This window comes from Lathyrus oleraceus, chromosome 4 (assembly GCF_024323335.1).
Source record: "Lathyrus oleraceus cultivar Zhongwan6 chromosome 4, CAAS_Psat_ZW6_1.0, whole genome shotgun sequence".
Taxonomy (NCBI): Eukaryota; Viridiplantae; Streptophyta; class Magnoliopsida; order Fabales; family Fabaceae; genus Lathyrus; species Lathyrus oleraceus.
In genome coordinates, this window is record NC_066582.1 from 68,577,474 (window position 1) to 68,585,085 (window position 7,612).

Here is a 7,612-nt window from a genome sequence, read left to right on the forward strand (position 1 = left end):
TGCAGGGTCCTCAATTCTGAACCTAGAGGTCTTTATTTATAGCCAATTGATTTGATATTTGCACACTTGAACATGGAATCCAAAAATAGCAATGAGTGATGCATGGGTGCATGGGCGTGTACAGGCCCACGAAATCATGTCATTTGGTCCATAATTGAATATAAACAAGTTTGAGATCATGTTGGAATGTCATGCATTTGTGTGTCAGAGTTTGAAGTTTAATCTTGCCAAATGATGATGCAATGTTCAAGTCATGCGCAACCCATTCAAATCTTGTCCAAAATGAATGAAATATGACTTTTTAGAAAGGTTAGATCAAGAGGAACAACTTTCATGTTGGACACTTTTTCATTTGAAGCTTGGATCATGATGAATTTTGAGGTGGAAGTTGGGAAAATCAAACATGTCAAAAAAAATTCTAAGTGTCATGCCATATGTTCACTTATTCCACCTTGGCTAACTTTTTATGTTAGCTTCAAATGAGAAAAGTTCCTTCATCAAAGTTGTATCTCTCTCAAATTAATTCAAAATGGTCACAAATTTGACCTCATTTGGATTTAATATGAAGGATTTATGAATTTTTGAAGTTGAGGAAAATCACTTATTCAATGGCATTGGTCCAAAATGACCTATAATGTATCCTCATATCACCTACTCATAAAAGTTTAATTAGCTCTTCCTCCAAAGATAAAAGTTGAATTATAAATCTTGAATTTAATTGTGCAACTTGGGAATCTTTCATATCATAAAAATTGAGCAAGTTATGGCCTTGGGAAGTTGACCTCCAAATTAGGGTTTAGACAAAATGACCTATAATCTTTCACCATAAAAAATGACTTTCCAAACAAAACTAGTTCTAGACCTCAACATGAAAGTTGTTTGGAATATCATTTAGAGTAACGTTTCTTTTGGAATCATTTTCATATGATAAAAATTGTAGGAGATAGGGTATAGGGAACCCCAGTTTTGATTAGATGAATTCCTCTGGTCAACCACCATTAACCAACTTGCTAACTTGCAATTCTATTGATATTTAGGACTCATGGAGGATAATATATGCATAAGATGATGAAATTTGAAGTATCCCTTTAAATCTTTGATCAATTGGAGAAGAAGCTTGTTGAAGAAGTTACACAAGATACCTAGATGAATTAGGCTTTCCAAGGCAAACCAACTCCAAACTCTTGATGAATTCTTGATCAAAATAACATCTGAAGACCATGGGGATTCATATATGATGCTTAGAGACATAGTAAACCAATATTGATTGATCTCCTTGTACTGAGGGTCTTAAACTCTAGATGTGAGCTTGATAGATCAAAGGTGAGCACATGCCCTACCTACAAAAGAGTTAGTTTATACAAAGACATATTTTTGGTATTTTGGTTAGTAAAATGATAAAAATACAAAGTATGATACAATCACATGATGCTTGGTGATCTCTCCTAATGCAAACCCAATGGATGAGGGGTAAGAAGGATGCCAAGGTGTGATCCCAATGCTAATGCATATGATGAGATAGCATGAGGGATCTTAGGGTCAAAATTGGGGTCTTATAACTACAATGAAAGAAGAAATGATCATTGATTTCCATATCCTTAAGACACAAAGAGCAACAAGAAGCCAAAGAGATTCCTCTTTTCATGATGAGTTGACCCGTAGGAATTTTGTCGTGCATGAGCTTCCAAACCAAAATAGATTTCTAGGGATGAATATCGACATTCCAAATGCTCTGAGCCTAATCAATAGAAGGAGATGGATAAGAAATGAATAAGAAAGCCTCCTTAAGGGTAAGCATACCCGTAACAGTGCCATTCTAAATCCTAAGGTCCTTATTACAAATATGGAAATCAGGAACTAAAGGGAGCATATTAGCCAAGAAAGGGAACCAATCATACCAACAAAGCGGAAATGACCATTGCCCATTAGAGATTAGATCAACAGCCATAACATTGGAATTTATGTATTTATCATGAAGCAAATCCTGAGAAGTGTGGCTCAAAAGCGGAAGACAACACTAGGAATCTTTCCAGAATTTAATCAACCTACCAGCCTTCTTATGTATGTCACTGCACCAAATAAAATTTCTACAATCTTTTTCAATCTTTTTGAGAAGAGATATCGACCAAGAATAAATGTTGATGGAATACATAATCATGTTATGGACACTAGACTTAACTAGAGTGGTTCGACCTGCCATAGAGAGAAGGAAGCCTTTCCAAACAGACAATTTAGCCAGGACTATGTCCGTTAAGGGGAGGAGATGAGACGCTTTGACACGACCTTTTAAAATGGAACTCCCAAATAATTAAAGGGAAGGACACCTCTATTGAAACTAGTGGAGACAAGGATTCGATTAACCTTCCTGTTCGAGATGGATCCGAAATAAACATGAGATTTTGCAATGTTAACAGTCTGGCCAGAAGCAGAAGAGTCTTCAACAAAAAATTTCTTGAGAGCACGGATGTTAGACATCTTACCCGAGCAAAAGATCATAATGTCATCAGCATAGAAAATGTGAGATGGAACAAAAATTTTCTTAGAAGCTTTGATAAGACTAAGACCACCATCATAAACCAACTTAGTGATGTTTCTGCTAAAAACATCTTTCGCTAAACGAAACAGGATGAGAGGTAGGGAATCCCCTTGACGAACACCTATTTTAAATTGAAATAGCCATGATGAACACCATTAAGATTAATGGAAAGATGGGCCTAATTAAGGATGATACTAATCCACTTGCAGAAAATTTGAGAAAATCCAAAAGTTTTGAGAACTTTAAGAAGAAACTCCCAATTTATCGTATCGAAAGCCTTATCAATATCCACTTTAAGAGACAAGTTTCCATGCTTGTTGTTGTTGTCCATATTGTTGATAGCTTCAAATGTTAAGCAAGTACAATCCATAATGTTTATCTCGTGAATGAAACCTCTTTGCTCCTTAGAAATGATATTCGGTAAAATGGAAGCCAACCTGTCAGCTATGATTTTGGAGATGATTTTAAACTTGAAATTCGCTAGAGCAATGGGTTTATACATGTCCACTGAATGGGAATCTTTGGTCTTGGGAATCAGGATGATGGTATTAACATTGTAGTTGGGCAAAATCCAATCTTTGGTGAAAACTTCCAGGATAGCATTGCACACAACAAATTCAATAATATGCCAATAAGTATGAAAGAACATACCTCCAAACCCGTCGGGACCAGGAGCGTTGTACTTGTTGAGGCCAAAGACAACATTACAAATCTCATCTTTGGAAGGAACCATAGTCAGCAAGAGATTCATATTGTTATCCATAATCTGAGGACTAACCTGCTCCACGAAGTTATTGTCTAGATAAATACTTTCTTCACGAAATAAGTTGGAAAAATAATTGACCGCAATGGAAGCCATTTCACCTGATTAGTGATAATGCTATCACCATCTTTTAGGTATGTGATAATGTTACTGGATCTTTTAATCTTGGCCATCCGGTGGAAGAAAGACGTATTCCTATCACCACAAGAATGTTAAGAAAGGTTGGCTTTTTCGGACCAGAAAGCTCTTCTTGGATGAGAACTTTCTCTAAGTCAAGCCGCGCCTTCTTCTCCATCACTCTATTATTTTCAGAAGGCCCATCAGAACTGATACGCTTCTGGATTTTTTCGAGATTACCGTTGTGGTTTTTAATAAGGGAGTGAATCTCGCCAAACACATCTTTATTCGAGACTTTGAGCTGAGCTTTAAGGATTTGAAGCTTCTTAGATAAAATAAACATATGGCAACCAATGATATGGGTGGACGAAATTTTGGCAATAAACTCCTGAAATTATCATGATGCGTCCACATACAGAGAAACCTGAAGTGATAGGTGCACAGATGGATGGTGAAGGAAGAGTCAAGAATAATAGGATGATGATCTGATCTCAACTTAGGAAGAGTAGTAACAATTAAGGTGTGACTATGAATGATCCAACCATGATTACAAAAATCCCTATCCAGCTTTCGTTCCACAAAGGCACGATCACTGCGGCCATTATACCAAGTGAAATTGACTCCCTTAGAAGGAACATCTATCAACAAGTTTTGTTCAGTCCATTCTATAAAGTCCCGCATATGAGAAATGTTAGGATTATTAACACCTTTATCCTCATGGGCGCCAATGATGGAGTTAAAATATCTAATGAAACACCAAGGGATGTTGGAGGGAAAAAAGCTTATAGATCAGACCAAAGCCTTCTTCTCGTTGTATTGCAAGTGGAAGCATAAACGACAATAAAATCAAGTGTGTGGTTATCAACAATGATGGTGAAAGAAACATACTGATCAAAAGCAGAATGAAGCTGGGGAACTAAAGATTTTTTACAGATGCACCAAAGGTTTGGGCTTAACTAATTTATATCATTCGCTGCAAAAAGTTTAAGATTCAGCCTATCCCAAAAAAGCAAAAGGTAAATTCTAATGATTCATCCACGGTTCTGCAATCAGACAGAGATCAAGATTATGATCTTTAATGATATTATTAAGAGCCAATTTGGAAGGGGAATTGGCAAGCCCCCTTATGTTCCAAAAGAGGCACTTCATAAGGAAGTTTTAGTGGTACCGACAATGGATCTGGTACCATGAGCAACGAAACCTTTACCTAGAGAGGTAACACCCTATGTATTTATATCAATCCACAAAGTGTTCAACTTGGCTTTGAGCTACAAGACTGTAAGCGGGGAAAAACCCTTGTGCCATAAAATTCTTCCATGCAGATTGTGTTTACATGCCTCTACTCCAAGGAGGTATTCATCTTCTGGAATTGCAATGGATATTCGGTCTCTTTTTACACATGGAACCGGTAACTGACTTGTTGGTATGTCACAAACATTACCAAGAGCTTCAACAAACGATTTTGCAGGTTTTTATATAGCTAAAGACTTATCTTTGCCATGCGTAGCATCTAGAACCGTCTTAGGGAAAAGAATGGATTCCATCTCAGACCCTATAACAGAGAATGAAAACCCAAATTTAGGTATAAAAAAGCTTTCCGAAAGATCCCTAATCCTAAGATTCGGAATTTAAACCAAATCCAAAAGCAGAACCACACCTAGAATCTAGAATGAGAAACAAGGGATAAATGAAATGAACCAGTGAAAGAGAAAGAGAAGAGCACTGCCAAAAGGGCATTACACACCGCCACAATGACCTTCACTCCAAAAAAAACCTTAGCAACGGTCATATTCGTAACTATGTAAGATGGTCGATCATCAAAGTGTTTTTTTCGTACAACCCCATCATCAAACATATACATGATAGTCCACCATATTAAATTTGTTTGGACTATTAGGGTTGGATTTCAGTGACTTTAACCCGCCAAGTACACCGTGACTTTACCTCACACTCTCTCTTACAACACTGTCTCTCATCTTAAGTTTTTTTTTTCTATTATTTTGTATTCCAAAAAAATATTAAAACTTGTCTGAAATTACTAAAGTCACACCTCCTCAGAGTTACTTAATCCTTTTCTAGATTGTTGTGGTCATCAACATCACTTAATCGGTCATAAACATCACTTAATCAAAATGACCATCTCAAATCAATATATATATATATATATATATATATATATATATATATATATATATATATATATATATATATATATATATATATATATATATATATATATATATATATTAAAGATTAACTATCAATAATTTAAGATTTTGATTTAGAGTAAAAATAAAAACCTTATTAACTCAATAAAAAATAAGAGTTTGATTCCAAGATTTCGTGTCACCCTAATCTATTTCTTTATAAAAGCAATAGCAATTGATATTTAAATTTATATTTCTTTTGTTTATTAACTCAATAAAAATACAGAATGTCAACAACTATGTCAAAAAAAAGTGTTTGATAATTATCAATTTTTTCACGAGTTTATAAAAATTTATTATTAATTTATAATATTTTATATAAAAAAAAAACTACTTCAAATAACTTAGAGTTTATCATTATTTTCTCCCAAGTTCACTTATGTTATTTTAATTTTAAAAATAAATAAATAATCATAATAAATAAATATATTCTAATTATATGGATTATTTTTATAAACTAGTTAAACTATTAGTTTTATCAAACACTAAATTCAATCTATTAGTTTACCAATTATAAATGCATATGCAGTAAGCTAATTTATCAACTATCCTTTATTTTTTATTGAATATTGACGAATTGATAAATAAAAACTTCGTTAATATTATACAGAAAAAACTGCATTATTTAAACAAGTAATTAAGTTGATGCTGACTCATGATATGAAAAAACTGATTTTAACATAATAAATTCCTTTTCATATTGAAATATGAAGTCTGGTTTATTTGGTGAGTAGGAAACGAAAAAGAAAGTTGTGTTTTTTTGTGACAAAACAAACGGCAAAGTTAGAAGAAGACAAGAACAAGTGTTTGAAATCTATGACAGCCCAAGGATTTTGTTCCATACACCTCGGAAGGACAGCAACAAATCCCTCTCATATTCGCGTCTCGCTTTCTTCTTTCTCATTAATTAATAAAATTATAAATTAACTAAAATTGGCCCAACCCGTGGCTTTTATAGTAGATTTTATCTTGTCATTCCATATTTATATTTGGCATTCTTATAATTTTAAAATTTTAATAATATTTTTATTATTATTTATCAATTAAAATTATTTTATTTTTTTAAATTTTACTCTTATAAACATATCAAAAATAAATTTTCCGATACGTATTTTTTCGCATTTCTGGAAAATCTCGCATTTGTGGTGGACTTTTAAAAATTTTCCGATGAAGAAATACCAGAAATTTCAAAAATTTCGGTATTTTCTTGGAAAATCTTAAACCCATACTGGAAATTTGTGGTCAAATAAACCTTAGTTTGTGCATCCCTTGATCCATGACCTTGGTTCATTTGATCATCCTATCATATCATCATTCATTTACCATCAATTCAAGTCAATTTAAATCATAATTCCCTTATTAAACATCCATTTCATTCATGTTACAAGTACTTGATTTGGTCATGGATTTTGAACTTTCAAGGCATTGAATTCACCCATGAACATGACCTAAAATCACCTCATAAAGCTCCAAGCCTTATTTTACAACATAATATGATCATATGAGCTTTAAACATTTGTCATTGTGCCTTAAAAATCAAGATATCACGAAGTGACATTTCTAGGTCATGTTGGTTGGTCACATTTTGGTAAGAATGACCTATAATTTGGTCCAAAGTCCACAACTTTTTCATCTTTCAAGTTTTTCAAAATCTTCTTTGAGCCAAATGTCCTAATTGAGTCCCTATTCAACTTTGTTTCAAGATCCAAGACCTAATTCATTTAGCAAGGACCTCAATTTTTGCATTGACCAAGCTGGTCCAAGGGCCTAGCATGACCTATAATCATGACCAAGACCACCACTTTACCACATTGCCATTTCCAAACCACTACTCTTTTTTACCTAGTTCCTCTTGCATTGGATCAAGGACATGGAAAAGAACATTTGATACAAATTTCATGCAAAACGCACGAGCCAACATGTGGTAAAACTAACCTAGTCCCTCTCTGTATTTGTGATTGGCAGTAATTTTGGTAAAACTAACTTAGC

General features: G+C 33.9%; 1 long non-coding RNA gene across 1 annotated transcript; it reads right to left on the reverse strand.

The window, feature by feature from the left end:
- Positions 1–517: 517 nt before the first annotated feature.
- LOC127073421 (uncharacterized) lies at positions 518–5,434 on the reverse strand. Its single transcript, XR_007785747.1, has 3 exons — positions 5,074–5,434; positions 3,401–4,968; positions 518–3,314 (listed from the first exon to the last, which is right to left on the reverse strand). It is a non-coding gene; the product is annotated as an uncharacterized LOC127073421 (long non-coding RNA).
- Between the last annotated feature and the right edge of the window lie 2,178 nt (positions 5,435–7,612).